The sequence below is a fragment of the Oncorhynchus mykiss genome, chromosome 16 (genome assembly GCF_013265735.2).
Source record: "Oncorhynchus mykiss isolate Arlee chromosome 16, USDA_OmykA_1.1, whole genome shotgun sequence".
Lineage (NCBI taxonomy): Eukaryota > Metazoa > Chordata > Actinopteri > Salmoniformes > Salmonidae > Oncorhynchus > Oncorhynchus mykiss.
This window is the reverse complement of record NC_048580.1, coordinates 47,532,128-47,551,828: the sequence shown is the minus strand read 5'-3', so window position 1 is coordinate 47,551,828 and position 19,701 is coordinate 47,532,128. Positions and strand designations below refer to the sequence as shown.

General features: G+C 47.7%; 1 protein-coding gene across 9 annotated transcripts in view; it reads left to right on the top strand.

Annotated features, from left to right (window-relative positions):
* Positions 1-19,701, top strand: part of LOC110492148 (calmodulin-binding transcription activator 1) — a 499,040-nt gene that overhangs the window by 356,446 nt on the left and 122,893 nt on the right. The window contains exon 1 of one of the 9 annotated variants that reach the window (XM_036947096.1): positions 19,092-19,096. The exons of the other annotated variants lie outside the window; for them this stretch is intronic. The gene's annotated coding sequence lies outside the window, so the exon portion shown is untranslated. Of the gene's footprint in view, positions 1-19,091; positions 19,097-19,701 lie in introns of those variants that run through there. 9 annotated transcript variants of the gene reach the window in all.

Genomic DNA, 19,701 nt, shown 5'->3' with positions numbered 1-19,701 from the left:
ACCTACCCTGGTGTGGTAGTAGTCTACCTACCCTAGTGTGGTAGTTGTCTACCTACCCTAGTGTGGTATATGTCAACCTACTCTAGTGTGGTAGCTGTCTACCTACCCTAGTGTGGTAGCTGTAGCTGTCTCACAGCCCTCAGAATGGATGCAAATATAATAATTAAGAGTCCTGGCCTAGAAGAGTCTTGGCTTTGTCTTCTCTTCAGGGACACATGTCTCTCTGTGTTTGTCCCTGCCAGGCCCAGACCCAGTCTTTGTTCCGTGCTTTCAGACCCAGCCAAGGGCAGCTCGTCCCCTGCCAAGGCCCAGTCATGTGCTCTCATCCCAGACTCCAGGCCAGAGGGAGCTCTCTGGGTCTTCAAAGCTGGGCATCTCTCTAGAATGTCAAATCATTTCAGTCTGAGTCCATTCTCTGCCTCAGTGACTCTCCCCCTCCGTCTCCCTCTCGCTCCCCTCACAGTCTCTGAGTCTTCTAGCTGCTGCTGGAGATGACGGGGGAGCTTTTCACACAGATGAGGAGAGAGTCAGTCCAACCTCAGTCAGGCAGTGAAAGAGAGATAGAGAAACAGAGAGAGAGAGAGGGGGAGAGATAGGGAGGAGTGCCACGAGGAACCTCCTCAGCTCATTCTGTACCGAGAGGGGCCCTGCTATTGAATTAAGAGTCGCATCCTTGCATGCAAATATGGCTGCCAGGAGCTGGTTGTCACTTTAAACAGGGGCACATAAAATGACTGCTTGATTACCACTGAGGCTTGAATTTTAGCCTCAGACATCACTGTGATCACCCCCCCCCCCCCCTTGTGAACTTCAAGCCCGTCAGACATGAGCCAAAGAGCACAAAATGACATTCAACGACACTTCATCCGATCCACGTGTCACAAAGCTGACATAACGGTTGACATAGTGTACAGCTGACGTGCAGACAGAGTGACTGTCATAAACAGGGCTGGCGGTCCCATAACAAATGATGCTTCCATTTGACCACGATGTCATGCAGTGTAGACCGTGGGTTATAGGTCGGGGTGCTCTAACCTAAATCTCTGCATATGTCATTACACTAACATTGTTTGATTGAATGGCTCCAGAGCGCAATACCATTTGTGATGAGAGGCCATTAAACATGGGGAATATCATCATCTCATATTTATGACTGTATTATGTTCAGAGGAGACTGTGGTCTGTTGCTCATATAGATTTTGGACCGTCCACGTGCGTATCTTTGACTATAATGTTGAAAGCCGTCGGAGGACATTATTGTCCGGCGTGATTTTGTAAACCAGAATATATCTTGTTGGCATCTTGCCCACTGTGGGAGTGTTGTCATGCAACTTCAGCCAAACATTTCCACTAACACGTTCAGATTCCTGTGTGTGTGTGTGTGTGTGTGTGTGTGTGTGTGTGTGTGTGTGTGTGTGTGTGTGTGTGTGTGTGTGTGTGTGTGTGTGTGTGTGTGTGTGTGTGTGTGTGTGTGTGTGTGTGTGTGTGTGTGTGTGTGTGTGTGCGCGTTCCATGTCTGTGTGTGTACTCAGAGAGCCAGTAGTCCTCTTTTCATCAGTATGCATGGCCTCTCTCTCCCAGCCCTCGTTTGTTTTTAATGATAACTGGGCCCATGTATTGTTTACAAAGATGACAGTTCCATTTCCTTCTGATTTATAGCACCATGGCATTCAAGGAGATACTTATTACTTTAAATGCAGTATGCAGAGACAAGTCAACAAGAAAGCCAGGCTAGGGGAACATAAATTAGGGGTCATTCTTTACCTCCTCCTCCAACTCCAAGACAGCAGCATGGGTTTAGTGGTTTACGGGTCTAGACTGAATAGAGAGGGCTTCACCTATGAGGTCAGTTCTAGTCTGCCTCACAAATGGCACTCTATTCCCTATATAGTGCACTTAATGGGCTCTGGTCGAAAGTAGTGCACTATGTAGGGAATAGAGTGCCTTTTTAGGCTGTAGCCGGAGTCTCCTAGTCTGGCTCAGTTGTCTGGGAGAATGTAGTTCTGCCAAGGCTTGTCACTGGACGTGCCAGCTCTCACTCTGCTCTGCCCGACCCGAGGGTAGTGCTTTGTGTAGAGGTTGTGTTTGTTTTAGTGTGGGTGGGTGGGATACTCCCTCTGTTGATGACCGCTGGCGTCACACACACAAGCACACGCACACACACACGCACACGCACACACACACAAACACACACACACACAAACACACACACACACACAAATCAAACACAGCTCATAATCACTCTGCTTTATTTTTAGAGGCCAAACTTTTAAAAAGTGAAGTGAAGTTGTTTTTTAACAGTTACAGAGCCCTGTAGTGAGGATGGGAACCTGAGCAGGGTTGAGAGAGGTGGAGGAGGAGGAGAGGGAGGAGGAGGAGAGGGAGGTGGAGGAGGGTTGAGAGAGGTGGAGGAGGGTTGAGAGAGGTGGAGGAGGAGGAGAGGGAGAAGGAGGGTGTCATTGTTTTGACAGATTTAGTTACAGTAGCAACCAGATCAATTACTCAGCAGAGCCATGCATGGCTGCAGGATTAATGGTGCGCATGTCACATAAATCACGCCGTGGCGTGGAACCGCTAACCACTCCACCCAGATAGAGGAAACAGAACAGACAAGCGTAGAAACACATTAACACCAGCATTACAGTACTTCCCATCCGTTACTATTAGTAACCTTGAGATTTCACGGGGAGACGGGGGACAGGGAACACATTCAGTCACAAATAAATGTCCAGATTTGGGGGAGTAATACCAGAAACGACCACATTAGATCATCTGGAATGTCGATTTAGCGCTGAAGGACAGAAGTGCCTTTACCATCGACTGACTGGATGTGGGGACGGAGGGTTGAAAAAGGAGGGGTGTAGTTGCAGTGGAGAGGTGGAAACGATGCTATATATTAGAATCTCCAGAGAGCTGTCGACTCAGTCTTCTTTTTGCTCTCTCTCCCTCTCCTTCTCCCTCTCTCTCTCTCTCTCTCTCTCCTCTCGTTCTCTCCATCTCCCTATCTCCTCTCTCTCTCTCTCTCTCTCTCTCTCTCCCTCTCTCTCTCTCTCTATCCTTCTCTCTCTCCCTCTCTCTCCATCTCTTTATCTCCTCTCTATCTTGTCTCTCTCCCTCTCTCTGCATCTCTTTATCTCCATCTCCTCTCTTTCTCTCTCCCTCTGTCCTCTCGCTGCTTGTCTGTTTCACTCTCTATGTTCCCTGTAGCATGTTTTATTTTGGGGGGAAGTAAAGTATGTATATTGGTCTGTTTGTTGGTCTGGCTGGCTGCTTGTATATCTCTGGCACTCATGTCTCTCTCTCTCTCTCTCTCTCTCTCTGTCCTTCTGTCTGTTTCTAGCCTGTCTCTCTCTTTACTCAGTGTCAGACTGCTCCTGTGCCCTTCCTGCTCCAAATGCTAGTACAGCCTGCAGATGAAATCAAATATCCCAGTCAGGCTCCCGTCTTCAAATAGAGATCTGAGCTCTGAGCCAGAATGTCAAATTATTTCAGTCTGTCCCCTCTCTAGCTCTCGCTGTACCTCTCTGTACCTCTCTCGCTCTGTGCCTCTCTTTGTATGTCTCTCTTCCTCTCCCCCTCTCTCCATCTCTCCCACTCTCTCCATCTCTCCCTCCTACAGAACCATGTGCCCCATCATCTCAAGCAGGGCTTCAGAATGGGCCAAGGTTAAGTGAAGCCTTTCTGAGATTAAAATAATCACAGTTAATTATTAGTGAGATCTGGGCCAGGCAGCCAGCTTAGCCCCATCAAAGCAGACAGCAGGACGTGCAGCCATGTTGTGTGTGTGAGCTGAGGAGCAGAGAGGAGGGAGGGAGGGAGGCCATGTTGGAAGAGGCAGGAGATAGGGGACATGAAAGTAGGGGTGTGTGTCAGAGCATTGTACCCTGCTACATCAGCCAGATAAAGGAAGCTTAGCGCTACAGGTCTCCTAACCACCTCAACACAGTGAGAGGTAGGTAGATGGAGGGAGGAAAGGAGGGAAGGAGGTAGGGAGGGAGCCAGGCAAGGGCCAGAGGAGACGCATGAACAAGCCAGCTAACAAACATGTCATCATCACATCTCATTAAACATCTCATCATAGCATCTCATCATAACATCTCGTCTTAACATCTCATCATAACTCGGATGAGATGGATAGATAGAGAAGATAGAGATACATGTAGATAGAGATAGATATATAGATAGGTAGGTAGGTAGGTACAAAGCAGGCTGAGACAGAGAGACAGAAAGAGAGAGTCCAGGGGCAGCTGAGCTGTGTGATGGAGACAGTGGAGAACGGAACCGATGGGGCCCATGTTCATGTTGTGATGAGGCCCATGAACATGGGTCAACTCTAGGTTCATCTCTCTGTAGGTGATGGCTTTGTTATGGAAGGTTTGGGAATCGCTTCCTTTTAGGTGGTTATAGAATTTAGCGGCTCTTTTCTGGATTCTGATAATTAGCGGGTATCGGCCTAATTCTGCTCTGCATGCATTATTTGGTGTTCTACGTTGTACACAGAGGATATTTTTGCAGAATTCTGCGTGCAGTCTCAATTTGGTGTTTGTCCCATTTTGTGAAGTCTTGGTTGGTGAGCGGACCCCAGACCTCACAACCATAAAGGGCAATGGGCTCTATGACTGATTCAAGTATTTTTAGCCAAATCCTAATTGGTATGTTGAAATGTATGTTCCTTTTGATGGCATTGAATGCCCTTCTTGCCTTGTCTCTCAGATCATTCACAGCTTTGTGGAAGTTACCTGTGGCGCTGATGTTTAGGCCAAGGTATGTATAGTTTTTTGTGTGCTCTAGGGCAACAGTGTTTAGATGGAATTTGTATTTGTGGTCCTGGTGACTGGACCTTTTTTGGAACACCATTATTTTGGTCTTACTGAGATTTACTGCCAGGGCCCAGTTCTGACAGAATCTGTGCAGAAGATCTAGGTGCTGCTGTAGGCCCTCCTTGGTTGGTGACAGAAGCACCAGATCATCAGCAAACAGCAGACATTTTAACCACACACTTGTTGTTTGTGTACATGGATTTTATGTGTCGTATGTTTTCCCCCCAACACCACTTTCCATTAGTTTGTATAGCAGACCCTCATGCCAAATTGAGTCAAACGCTTTTTTGAAATCAACAAAGCATGAGAAGACTTTGCCTTTGTTTTGGTTTGTTTGGTTGTCAATTAGGGTGTGCAGGGTGAATACATGGTCTGTTGTACGGTAATTTGGTAAAAAGCCAATTTGACATTTGCTCAGTACATTGTTTTCATTGAGGAAATGTACGAGTCTGCTGTTAATGATAATGCAGAGGATTTTCCCAAGGTTACTGACGCATATTCCACGGTAGTTATTGGGGTCAGATTTGTCTCCACTTTTGTGGATTGGGGTGATCAGTCCTTGGTTCCAAATATTGGGGAAGATGCCAGAGCTAAGGAGCTGTATATTTGATCCTTTCATTGAGGATACCATCAACACCCACAGGCCTTTTTGGGTTGGAGGGTTTTTATTTTGTCCTGTAACTCGTTCAAGGTAATTGGAGAATCCAGTGGGTTCTGGGAGTCTTTAATAGTTGATTCTAAGATCTGTATTTGATCATGTATATGTTTTTGCTCTTTATTATTTGTTATAGAGCCAAAAAGAATGGAGAAGTGGTTTACCCATACATCTCCATTTTGGATAGATAATTATTCGTGTTGTTGTTTGTTTAGTGTTTTCCAATTTTCCCAGAAGTGGTTAGAGTCTATGGATTCTTCAATTAAACCTCAATTAAACCTTCAATTAAACCTCTCTCTCTCTCTGTCTCTCTCTATGACTTCACATGCATGTGTTTGTTTGAACCTTCTACATGACTGTGTATGTGAACTTGAGTGTACGTAACTGCAATGTACATGGTAGAGGGGCAAATGTGAAGCATACGCACTAAATACAGCCATATTGACAGTTAAGACAGTTAAGAAACCAGAGGATCCCACCCCCTCCATCTGGCCTCCCTCCCTCCCTCCCTCCCTCCCACACACACACACACACACACACACACACACACACACACACACACACACACTGATGATGTGAATTATGTTTGTTCTCTTATTACAAGGGGGGGTTCCAGGAACCTTAGGGGTCCAACTTACAAAAAACATCCCCCAGCAGCAGAGAAGGAAATGACTTCTGATGCAGGATGCCCTCCCTGGCCTCTTGTGCTCCGGACCCTCCACCCTCCTCTGCCCTCCTCCTCCGCCCGCCGCCCCCCTCCTCCGCCCGCCGCCCCCCTGTAGCCTGCTGCGTTTGTGTAGCAAAGATTAAGCTGCTCTGACGAAGCTGTGTTTACAAATATGCAGGCAGAGAAACAGGCCAAGCGGTGCTGAATAGGAATAGAATACAAATTGCTTTTTTATCTCTCCCAGGGCCAGGGCAAGAGAAAATGTGTTTGCGATTGTTGCTTCTCCGCCTGTGAAGGATAAAGCCTGGGCACTTGCTTTAGACTCGCTGTTAGCATTCATCCTAGCCTCTCTCCTTCTCTCTTTCTCTTCCTCTTCTCACACTCTCCTCTCCTCCACCTCTTCTTCTCCTCCTCCTGGTCTCCACACTCTCCCCCTCCCTAGCTCGCTCTGCCCTGGTAGGTTTTTTTCTTGCTGTTTCCTTGGTAATCAACTCTCCTCCTCTCCTCCCTTCATGTCTCCCTAACGTACACTCTTCCTGCTTCTATATGTGTGCTTCTCCCTCCATCTCCCTCCCTCAATCATTTTCTCCACCCTCTCCCCCTTCCTGATGCTATAAGCTGAACCTCTCATATTCCTCCTCCTCTCCCTCTACCGTATCTGTCTCCCTATCTCCTCTTCCTCTCTCTTTTACTCCCTCCCTCCCTCTCACCCTCCTCTCCTCCTTTCTCTCTGTAGGTCTTGCTATGATTTACAGTCTCTTCCAGCCCCTCCATGCTCACACAAGAGCTACTGGAAATGTACAATGGCTATAGATCACAGTGGGGTGTGTGGGAGAGGGGTACAGTCTGTGAGCGTGTACTAATCTCCCCTAACAGAACTGCGCAGCTTTACACATTTGGGCTATCTCTTACAATTAGGCAACAACATGGCCGCCCGGCCTGGCAGCGCCACCGCAATGGAACGGAGGTGGGAGGCTGTGATGTCACGGGCCAGTGATGTCATTGGTGTGTGTGTGTGTGTGTGTGTGTTAGAGGGGAACAGAGCAGAGGGCTGCTGTCTCTACTCTCATTCATTCAGAGGACATTCTCTCTCCCCTTTTCTTTTCCACCCGGTGGCACTTTTATCCTTACCTCAGCTCTCACAGGAAGGTTAATGGCCGGTCGCACAGACTCCAACAACGCCATTTATGTTTATTAAGCACCGCGCAGACTCCTGAACTGACTGACTCTATGCCTTATTCCTTGACGTCTAATTTGAATATGGAGGGCGAGGCTTCATTCATTATGTTGTGACTATGAGCCCAGCTAATTTAGCCAATGTCGCGGAAAGCACATAAAACACCCGACTTACATTTCTTGTGGGACCTGAGCTTTTTTTGCATAGCAGATCTACAAATCACATCACCCTGTGGCATTCTCATTCTCTCTCAGTCAGATGAATGAGTTGGTATTTCTCTCACTTCTCTCCCTCCGTGAGTGCACTAGATGGGCTGTGAGATCAAAGGTGGATCCATATATACGTCTACAGTAGGAAGGCATGGATATTCCATTGGCTCTCCTCCATCACTGCATTTGGGTTTGACTAAGCACTATAGCCATGGAGTTTAGGGACCAGTAAGTATTCTCCTTTGACTCAGCTGTTTCCACCCGTCAGCTAAGGACAGCTCAGAGTTGACCCTTGACCTGCTGCCTTTTAACTGCGTCCCAAATGTGGATGCTGAGTGGGTATGTATGTAGATATACCTGCCCACTATCACAGGACCCAAACACCCTCTTCCTTATCACCTACCTCTAGGCTGACCTCTAGATTTCCTGTCCAGAATGTTAAAACACCTTGAGCCCAAAGGAGTAATGAGTATTTGTTTGCATTAGACGGATAGAGTCCAAAGCTTCATTCCATTAAAGAGGGTAATGGAGGCAATCAGGGTGTCCTGCCTGGCGGTGTCCCAAATGGCACCCTATTCCCGCTGTAGCCCTATGGGCCCTGGTCAAATGTAGTGCGCTGTTTAGGGAGTATGGTTGCCAGGAAATCTAGAGGTCAGCCTAGAGGTAGGTGATAAGGAAGAGGGTGTTTGGGTCCTGTGATAGTGGGCATGTACCACAATACATCTACATACATACCCACTCAGCATCCACTTACCTATATACATGATGTGTACTTAACTGTGATCCACTTATCTAGATTCATTCCATTCAGCCTTACTTAGTGGCACAACAGTGGTCCAGTTTAATATCGCAGCACTTTATGTCACTCTGGCGACAAACACACACACACACACACACACACACACACACACACACATCGTCACAGTCACTGGCCCATTTCCCTATGGCATTTACCATTAGGCCAGTAGGAAATCAGGTAGTGGAATAGAGTTTGAGAGAAAAGAGAAAAGGAGGAGGACAATGAGGAGTAGGAAGATGGAGGAGAAGGCTGGTTTATTAGTGCTACTAGGTTGGCCACCGTCCACACAGTGAGCCAGTGTGCAGTCTGAGGCATCAGGAGCTGATAGGGGAGCAGAGGAGGGCTTAACAGTTTACTGCTAAAAGGATGTGTTCTCCGTCCGTAGGTTGGCATTAATGTGCTACTGATTGCCCGTCATAGGCTGCATGGGGTCAAGGACGGCCTTGTGAAAGAGCCCTCTTGTTAAGAAACACACGTACAGACAGAGTTACAGAGAGAGAGAGAGAGAGAGTTGGGGAGGTAAACACAGCAGTCATGATGTAAGGAGTTTGAAAGGAGTTTGTATTTCTTTATGTGAGCTGCCACCTCTTGATATTTTCCAACACTCTGTTGACAGTAGAATAGAGCAGGGAGAGTCAAGGTTCCTCTCAGAAATGCTTTCAGGAAACCTACGTGCCTACGGTCAAAACAGTCCATCTAAGTTGGTTGGTTCTGTTGTAGAAGAGTATTCTATAAAAGCTATGCAGTATGTATGTATGTATGTATGTATGTATGTATGTATGTATGAATGTATGTATGTATGTATGTATGTGTGTGTGTGTGTGTTAAACAGTGATGTAAATGTTCATGTGAAGCCAGTCTAACTCAGTGATAGAGGTTAGGGTGTAGCTAGTGTAAAGCATGTACCAACATCTCTCCTAGTGATGCCAGTGGACCAATCAATGAAAAGCACACACACACACACACACGTGTGCATACATACTCTCGTTCTCACTCGCTCTCTCTGTCTTTCTCTCTCACTCTCAATCACTCTCACACACTCTCTCTGTCTTTCTCTCTCGTTCTCGATCACTCTCACTCACTCTCTCTGTCTCTCTCTCTCACTCGCTTGTGCTCTCTCTGTCTCTCTCTTTCTCGCTCTCTCTCTGTCTCTTTCTCTCCTTCTCGCTCTCTCTCTCTCTCTCTCTCTCTTTCTCTCGCTCTCTTTCTCTCTCTCTCTCTCTCTCTCTCTCTCTCTCTCTCTCTCTCTCTCTCTCTCTCTCTCAATTCAATTCAATTCAATTCAAGGGCTTTATTGGCATGGGAAACGTGTTAACATTGCCAAAGCAAGTGAGGTAGACAACATACAAAGTGAATATATAAAGTGAAAAACAACAAACATTAATAGTAAACATTACACATACAGAGGTTTCAAAACAGTAAAGACATTACAAATGTCATATTATATATATATACAGTGTTTTAACAATGTACAAATGGTTAAAGGACACAATATAAAATAAATAAGCATAAATATGGGTTGTATTTACAATGGTGTGTGTTCTTCACTGGTTGCCCTTTTCTTGTGGCAACAGGTCACAAATCTTGCTGCTGTGATGGCACACTATGGAATTTCACCCAGTAGATATGGGAGTTTTTCAAAATTGGATTTGTTTTCGAATTCTTTGTGGATCTGTGTAATCTAAGGGAAATATGTCTCTCTAATATGGTCATACATTGGGCAGGAGGTTAGGAAGTGCAGCTCAGTTTCCACCTAATTTTGTGGGCAGTGAGCACATAGCCTGTCTTCTCTTGAGAGCCATGTCTGCCTACGGCGGCCTTTCTCAATAGCAAGGCTATGCTCACTGAGTCTGTACATAGTCAAAGCTTTCCTTAATTTTGGGTCAGTCACAGTGGTCAGGTATTCTGCCGCTGTGTACTCTCTGTGTAGGGCCAAATAGCATTCTAGTTTGCTCTGTTTTTTTGTAAATTCTTTCCAATGTGTTAAGTAATTATCTTTTTGTTTTCTCATGATTTTGTTGGGTCTAATAGTGTTGTTGTCCTGGGGCTCTGTAGGGTGTGTTTGTGTTTGTGAACAGAGCCCCAGGACCAGCTCTCTCCCTCTCTCTCTCTCTCTCTCTCCCTCCCTCCTCTCTCCCTCGCTCTCTCTCGCTCTCTCTCTCTCCCTCCCCCCTCTCTCCCTCGCTCTCTCTCGCTCTCTCTCTCTCCCTCCCCCCACTCTCCCTCGCTCTCGCTCTCTCTCTCTCTCTCTCTCTCTCTCTCTCTCTCTCTCTCTTCCCCCTCTCTCCCTCGCTCTCTCTCTCCCTCCCCCCTCTCTCCCTCGCTCTCGCTATCTCTCTCTCTCTCTTTCAAAGACACACAATGTTTTGTTTTTACTGTCTCTGCTGTCCCTCTGGGATCATCAGCTCAGCTGATGTATTTGACATGTGGCCTCCCTTGGGACGTGGTCCATTTCCGTGTGTGTGAGAGAGTGTGCTTGTCTCTGTGTATGTGTGCCTCAGCATGTGTGTCTGTGTTTGTGGTGTGTGTATATGCGTTTGTGCGTCCATGTGTGCGCCCCACACATCCCCACACAGCCCCACACAGCCCCACCCATCCCCACACATCCCCACACAGCCCCACCCATCCCCACACAGCCCCACACATCCCCACAGATCCCCACACAGCCCCAAACATCCCCACACAGCCCCACAAAGCACCACACAGCCCCACACATCCCCACACAACCCCACACAGCCCCACACATCCGCGCACAGTACCAAACAGTCCCACACATCCCCACACAGCCCCACCCATCCCCACACAGCCCCACACAACCCCACATATCCCCACCCAACCCCACACATCCCCACAGATCCCCACACAGACCCAAACATCCCCACACAGCCCCACAAAGCCCCACACAGCCCCACACATCCCCACACAACCCCACACAGCCCCACACATCCACACACAGTACCAAACAGCCCCACACATCCCCACACAGCCCCACCCATCCCCACACATCCCCACACAACCCCACAAAGCACCACAAAGCACCACACATCCCCACACAGCCCCACCCATCCCCACACATCCCCACACAACCCCACAAAGCACCACAAAGCACCACACATCCCCACACAGCCCCACACAACCCCACAAAGCACCACACATCCCCACACAGCCCCACACATCCCCACAAAGCACCACACATCCCCACACAGCCCCACATATCCCCACACAGCCCCACCCATCCCCACACATCCCCACACAACCCCACACATCCCCACCCATCCCCACACAACCCCACAAAGCACCACAAAGCACCACACATCCCCACACAGCCCCACACAACCCCACAAAGCACCACACATCCCCACACAGCCCCACACATCCCCACAAAGCACCACACAGCCCCACATATCCCCACACAGCCCCACCCATCCCCACACATCCCCACACAACCCCACACATCCCCACCCATCCCCACACAACCCCACAAAGCACCACAAAGCACCACACATCCCCACAAAGCACCACACATCCCCACACAGCCCCACATATATCCACACAGCCCCACCCATCCCCACACATCCCCACATATCCCCACACAACCCCACACATCCCCACACAACCCCACACATCCCCACCCATCCCCACACATCCCCACACAGCCCCACACATCCCCACATATCCCCACACAGCCCCACAAAGCACCACACAGCCCCACACATCCCCACACAGCCTCACACATCCCCACACAGCCTCACACATCCACACACAGCCTCACAAATCCCCACACAGCCTCACACATCCCCACACATCCCCTGCCTGTCTGTGTCTGCTTTAACCTTGGCCAGTGGGCTGGAGGAGAGGGAGAGTCATTTGAACCTTAAAAACCTGCTGATTAAAGCTAGTTTGGTGGAATTCGATTCCACTTAATGCCTTTGGCCCTGAGCCCGGCCGCTTGGCATTAGCATCAACAGACACTGTGTCTTCAGTCAGGGAGACAAACGTGCATAGGCTCACCCGCACCCTCCTCCTCCCTTCCCCGGTCCTGTCTCGTGCACGAGCAGGGCTATAAATTCCCTGCACCCCTCTCTGTCTCTCACTCTCTCTCTCTTTCTCTCTCACTCTCTCTCTTCTCTCTCACTCTCTGCTGCCCACTCTCTCCTCTTCTCTTTCTCTGTCCCACATTCCCTAACTCTTTTCATCTTCATCCTCGTCCATTCGAACCATGACAAAGTGTGAATTTAATTCATACAAATTGCAATTATCCAAGGTCAAGGTCATATCAAAATATTTTTTTATCCTGCTCTCTCCTTTTCACCTCTCTATCTCCCTCCCCACTCTCTCCCTCTCTCTCTCTCTCTCTCTCTCCCTCCCCCCTCTCTCCCTCCCCCTCGCTCTCCCTCGCTCTCCCTCGCTCTCTCTCTCTCTCTCCCTCCCCCCTCTCTCCCTCGCTCTCTCTCTCTCTCTCTCTCCCTCGCTCTCTCTCTCCCTCGCTCGCTCTCGCTCTCTCTCCCTCCCCCTCTCTCCCTCGCTCTCTCTCTCTCTCTCTCTCTCCCTCCCCCCTCTCTCCCTCTCTCTCTATCTCTCTCTCTCTCTCCCTCCCCCCTCTCTCCCTCCCTCGCTCTCTCTCTCTCTCTCTCCCTCCCCCCTCGCTCCCTCTCTCTCGCTCGCTCTCTCTCTCTCCCTCTCTCTCTCTCTCCCTCTCTCTCTCTCTCTCTCTCTCTCTCTCTCTCTCTCTCTCTCTCTCTCTCTCTCTGTGGAGATTTTGGGGTTTCTTTTTTATATCCAACCCAGGCTTGCCAATTCATTTAGTCCTCCATTAATTTATGACTGATTCAGGCCTAGAAGCAGGGCGTAGTGTATGTATTTGAGAGGACTGTGGAGATACATCAAATCCCTTTTTAATTTATAATCTATAATGCCTTATCCACTGCAGATGAATTCTTCAAGTGTATTGGTAGCTAGCAATACAGTAGCCTCAGGAAAGTGTTTGTTAGAAATGAAAGTATGCAATTTAGGCTTAGTAATGTTTTCCATAGTAATGTTCTCCATAGTAATGTTTTCCATTGTAATGTTTTCCAGAGTAATGTTTTCCAGAGTAATGTTCTCCAGAGTAATGTTCTCCATAGTACTGTTCTCCAGAGTAATGTTTTCCATTGTAATGTTTTCCAGAGTAATGTTTTCCATTGTAATGTTTTCCAGAGTAATGTTCTCCAGAATAATGTTCTCCATAGTACTGTTCTCCAGAGTAATGTTTTCCATTGTAATGTTTTCCAGAGTAATGTTTTCCATAGTAATGTTCTCCATAGTAATGTTCTCCATAGTAATGTTCTCCATAGTAATGTTCTCCATAGTAATGTTTTCCATAGTAATGTTTTCCATAGTAATGTTCTCCATAGTAATGTTTTCCAGAGTAATGTTCTCCATAGTAATGTTTTCCATAGTACTGTTCTCCATAGTAATGTTTTCCATTGTAATGTTCTCCAGAGTAATGTTCTCCAGAGTAATGTTTTCCATAGTAATGTTTTCCATAGTAATGTTCTCCATAGTAATGTTTTCCATTGTAATGTTCTCCAGAGTAATGTTCTCCAGAGTAATGTTCTCCAGAGTAATGTTTTCCATAGTAATGTTCTCCATAGTAATGTTCTCCATAGTAATGTTTTCCATAGTAATGTTCTCCAGAGTAATGTTCTCCAGAGTAATGTTTTCCATAGTAATATTTTCCATATACAGACAATAGGTAACGTTCTGATTTACTGTAGCGCTGTATTCCTCTCCCAATCCCAACATGTGGAGAGAGATATAGTGGGCCGTCTGGGCACTCAGCCACACACAGACACTTCAGCTAATTAGATTCTGGCCAAACCATAGAGCATATCTGGCAGTAACACAGAAGGAACACAAGTGAAACAGGACAGCATTCCAGTATTGGTGAGAATGAGCTCATCGCCCTAAATACAAGTGGCACTTTCACCGGTGACTCATCCTGTCATGTCTGTACGGGGCCCAAGAGTCTTTAGCTGATCAATAGTCATCATGGATGCTGTCAATGGAAAGGGCCTGGCTGAATCCTGCATGCTATGTGAATCTCTGTTGAGGATAGTTTGGATTGTCTTTTGGACAGGGTAGGGCTTGATATTAGTCTTATTGACAGATGCCTGAATGTTGCTCTATTTGTGCTGTGGAGCCCCGGGCTGAATCACCTGCCCCGGGCGTGCATACACACACACTGTGATAAACATGCACGCACACGCACAAATACACAGGGGCATACGTACGCACACACACACTCGCACACACAAACACTGCATCCAGCCCTGCTGCTAGCTGATACACGGCACCAGTAATACAGCAGTCAGAGTGGAGTGGTTTGAGGTGCTGGATGGCCATGTTAACAACTGTGTAGAAGCAGGGGGCAGCAGGTCACTCAATACAATGACAGACAGAACAGATACAGCAGCAGGAGATATCTGAGAGATCATACTGGCCTGGGAAATGGAAGCAGACTAGCATGAATCAATGGCAAATCAGTATATACAAGAGAAGGTTGAAATGGGGAGGAGGGAAGGAGAGGAGTTATACTGTACATCAGGGCTGTCCAACCCTCTTCCTGGAGATCTACTGTCCTGTATGTTTTCAGTCCAACCCTCTTCCTGGAGATCTACTGTCCTGTAGGTCTTCAGTCCAACCCTCTTCCTGGAGATCTACTGTCCTGTAGGTTTTCAGTCCAACCCTCTTCCTGGAGATCTACTGTCCTGTAGGTCTTCAGTCCAACCCTCTTCCTGGAGATCTACTGTCCTGTAGGTCTTCAGTCCAACCCTCTTCCTGGAGATCTACTGTCCTGTAGGTCTTCAGTCCAACCCTCTTCCTGGAGATCTACTGTCCTGTAGGTCTTCAGTCCAACCCTCTTCCTGGAGATCTACTGTCCTGTAGGTTTTCAGTCCAACCCTCTTCCTGGAGATCTCCTGTCCTGTAGGTTTTCAGTCCAACCCTCTTCCTGGAGATCTACTGTCCTGTAGGTCTTCAGTCCAACCCTCTTCCTGGAGATCTACTGTCCTGTAGGTTTTCAGTCCAACCCCTTTCCTGGAGATCTACTGTCCTGTAGGTTTTCAGTCCACCCTGTATCCTGGAGATCTACTGTCCTGTAGGTCTTCAGTCCAACCCTCTTCCTGGAGATCTACTGTCCTGTAGGTCTTCAGTCCAACCCTCTTCCTGAAGATCTACTGTCCTGTAGGTCTTCAGTCCAACCCTATTCATGGAGATCTACTGTCCTGTAGGTCTTCAGTCCAACCCTCTTCCTGGAGATCTACTGTCCTGTAGGTTTTCAGTCCAACCCCTTTCCTGGAGATCTACTGTCCTGTAGGTTTTCAGTCCACCCTGTATCCTGGAGATCTACTGTCCTCTAGGTCTTCAGTCCAACCCTCTTCCTGGAGATCTACTGTCCTGTAGGTTTTCAGTCCAACCCTCTTCCTGGAGATCTACTGTCCTGTAGGTTTTCAGTCCAACCTGTATCCTGGAGATCTACTGTCCTGTAGGTCTTCAGTCCAACCCTCTTCTTGGAGATCTACTGTCCTGTACGTTTTCAGTCCAACAATCTTCCTGGAGATCTACTGTCCTGTAGGTCTTCAGTCCAACCCTCTTCCTGAAGATCTACTGTCCTGTAGGTCTTCAGTCCAACCCTCTTCATGGAGATCTACTGTCCTGTAGGTCTTCAGTCCAACCCTCTTCCTGGAGATCTACTGTCCTGTAGGTCTTCAGTCCAACCCTTTTCATGGAGATCTACTGTCCTGTAGGTCTTCAGTCCAACCCTCTTCCTGGAGATCTACTGTCCTGTAGGTCTTCAGTCCAACCCTCTTCCTGGAGATCTACTGTCCTGTAGGTTTTCAGTCCAACCCGTTTCCTGGAGATCTACTGTCCTGTAGGTTTTCAGTCCAACCTGTATCCTGGAGATCTACTGTCCTGTAGGTCTTCAGTCCAACCCTCTTCCTGGAGATCTACTGTCCTGTAGGTTTTCAGTCCAACCCGTTTCCTGGAGATCTACTGTCCTGTAGGTTTTCAGTCCAACCCTCTTCCTGGAGATCTACTGTCCTGTAGGTTTTCAGTCCAACCCGTTTCCTGGAGATCTACTGTCCTGTAGGTTTTCGGTCCAACCCTCTTCCTGGAGATCTACTGTCCTGTAGGTTTTCAGTCCAACCCGTTTCCTGGAGATCTACTGTCCTGTAGGTTTTCAGTCCAACCCTCTTCCTGGAGATCTACTGTCCTGTAGGTTTTCAGTCCAACCCTCTTCCTGGAGATCTACTGTCCTGTAGGTTTTCAGTCAAACCCGTTTCCTGGAGATCTACTGTCCTGTAGGTTTTCAGTCCAATCCTCTTCCTGGAGATCTACTGTCCTGTAGGTCTTCAGTCCAACCCTCTTCCTGGAGATCTACTGTCCTGTAGAGAATATAGAGAGTATAGAGAAGAAATAGCAGTGGAGGAGAGAGTTGGCCTAATGATTCCAGAGCTGGCTGAGAGTGCCGGTGTGCTCAGACTGTCAGACAGACATATAGACAGACGCATGGCAGGGCTCAGACAGTAAGACGTTGCTGTCGTCACGCTGGAGAAAACAGCAAATTGGCAACATAAATAAGGTGTCACGGTCTGATTAAGAGATGCCTTCACAGTTCACACGTCATTATGATCTAATGAGAGAGTTTCCCCTTTTCCTCACTCTCCTCTCTATTTCTCTCTATATATTTCTCTCTATCTCTATCTCTCTCTGTCTCTCTCTTTCTCTAGCTCTCTCTCTGTCTCTCTCTTTCTCTATCTCTCTCTCTGTCTCTCTCTTTCTCTAGCTCTCTCTCTGTCTCTCTCTTTCTCTATCTCTCTCTCTGTCTCTCTCTTTCTCTCTATCTCTCTGTCTCTCTCTTTCTCTATCTCTCTCTCTGTCTCTCTCTTTCTCTATCTCTCTCTCTGTCTCTCTCTTTCTCTCACTCTATCTCTCTGTCTCTCTCTCTCTTTCTCTCTATCTCTGTCTCTCTGTCTCTCTATCTCTCTATCGCTATGTCTCTCTGTCTCTCTCTATCTCTCTGTCTCTCTCTCTCTCTCTCTCTCTATTTCTCTCTGTCTCTCTCTATCTCTCTATCACTATTTCTCTCTCTATTTCTCTCTCTTTCTCTCTCTCGCTTTCTCTCTATTTCTCTCTCTATTTCTCTTTCTATTTCTCTCTCTATTTCTCTCTCTCTCTCTCTCGTTCTCTCTCTATTTCTCTCTCTCTCTCTCTCTCTCTCTCTCTCTCTCTCTCTCTCTCTCTGCCAACCTTGCCCCGCTCCTCTTTTTGCCGTTCCTCGCCTCACGTCTCTCGTCCTCCATGATGGATGGGTCTGAGTGACACGTTGCCTGGGCGACAGGCTCGGACAGGAACCTGGGCTGTCAGATCATGTGACGGCTGGTGGCCCTGCTGGCTGTTATGTCTGAGTACTTTATTTAAGCATGCTCTGGTCTGGACTGCTCTGGACTGGACTGGACTGCGCTGGACTGGTCTGGACTGGACTGCTCTGGACTGTTTTGGACTGGTCTGGACTGCTCTGGACTGGTCTGGACTGCTCTGGACTGGTCTGGACTGGACTGGTCTGGTCTGGACTGCTCTGGACTGCTCTGGACTGCTCTGTTCTGGTCTGGGGAGCTGGGTGTGTGTTTGGTTATGTCCCAAAAGGCACTTTATTCCCTATATGGGCCCTGATCAAAAGTAGCACACTATAGGGAACACAGTGTCATTTAGGATACACCCTTTGTGTCTGTCTGTCTGTCTGTCTGTCTGTCTGTGACCCATTGGTCCTCATTGAACTCTGCCCCCACCTCTGCTCCGACTCACAATGGAGGGAACATGTTCAGGGCAGGGAGCAATGCCACCTCATTCAACCAGGTGACCGTTCTGTTGCCGTAGCGGTGTTTTTTTGAGTGACATCTCCCAAATGAATTTGCTTCATCGGTGTTTGACTTTGGAGGGCGTCCGTGGTTGTAACTCTTATTGTGTCCTGACTACAATGACACGGAGTGAATACATTATAGCCACGGTGCTTGTAAATGATTTTCAACAGTGGTGTGTTGTCTCATGTTCTATCGTTACTCTGTTGCACCTTCAGTACAAAGTAGCAGAAATCTGCCAGTGAGTGTCAGGAGAGAGGAAATGTACACACTGAGAAACTGTGTGTGTGTGTGTGTGTGTGTGTGTGTGTGTGTGTGTGTGTGTGTGTGTGTGTGTGTGTGTGTGCGTGCGTGCGTGCATGCGTGTGTGTGTTCGGTATGTGTTTTTGTCAGCAAGTGCGTGTGCTTGCGTGTCACTATGTGTGTGCGTGTGTAATTCTGGTTGAAATGCTGGCCCAGTGATGTGCTGTCATCTGTCACAGCCCGAAGACAGCAAATAATGGCTCTGCTGCTGTCACTTTGTCACCAAGCCGCTCAGCCTGGAGAGAGACTCACAAACACTGGTAAATGATATGGGTCTTGAATTACTGATAAGCACTTGGAGTGTACTGAGCTCTGTCTGTAGGCGTGCTTTGTCTGACAGTGTGTGTGAATGAGTGTAAGTGTGTACATGTATGTGTGAAAATGAGACTGAGTGTCTATAACTGTGTGTTTATAACTGTGTGTCTATAACTGTGTCTATAACTGTGTGTCTATAACTGTCCATTGCCAGACAGGAGTAATGGATGACAGAGCAGTGGTAGTGGGTGGAGGTATGTGTTCTATTCCAGACAGAAGTAATGGATGACAGAGCAGTGGTAGTGAGTGGAGGTATGCGTTCTATTCCAGACAGAATCAATGTATGACAGAGCAGTGGTAGTGGGTGGAGGTATGCGTTCTATTCCAGACAGTAGTAATGGATGACAGAGCAGTGGTAGTGAGTGGAGGCATGCATTCTATTCCAGACAGGAGTAATGTATGACAGAGCAGTGGTAGTGGGTGGAGGTATGCGTTCTATTCCAGACCGAAGTAATGTATGACAGAGCAGTGGTAGTGAGTGGGTGGAGGTATGCGTTCTATTCCAGACAGAAGTAATGTATGACAGAGCAGTGGTAGTGGGTGGAGGTATGCGTTCTATTCCAGACAGAAGTAATGTATGACAGAGCAGTGGTAGTGGGTGGAGGTATGCGTTCTATTCCAGACAGTAGTAATGGATGACAGAGCAGTGGTAGTGAGTGGAGGCATGCATTCTATTCCAGACAGGAGTAATGTATGACAGAGCAGTGGTAGTGGGTGGAGGTATGCGTTCTATTCCAGACCGAAGTAATGTATGACAGAGCAGTGGTAGTGAGTGGGTGGAGGTATGCGTTCTATTCCAGACAGAAGTAATGTATGACAGAGCAGTGGTAGTGGGTGGAGGTATGCGTTCTATTCCA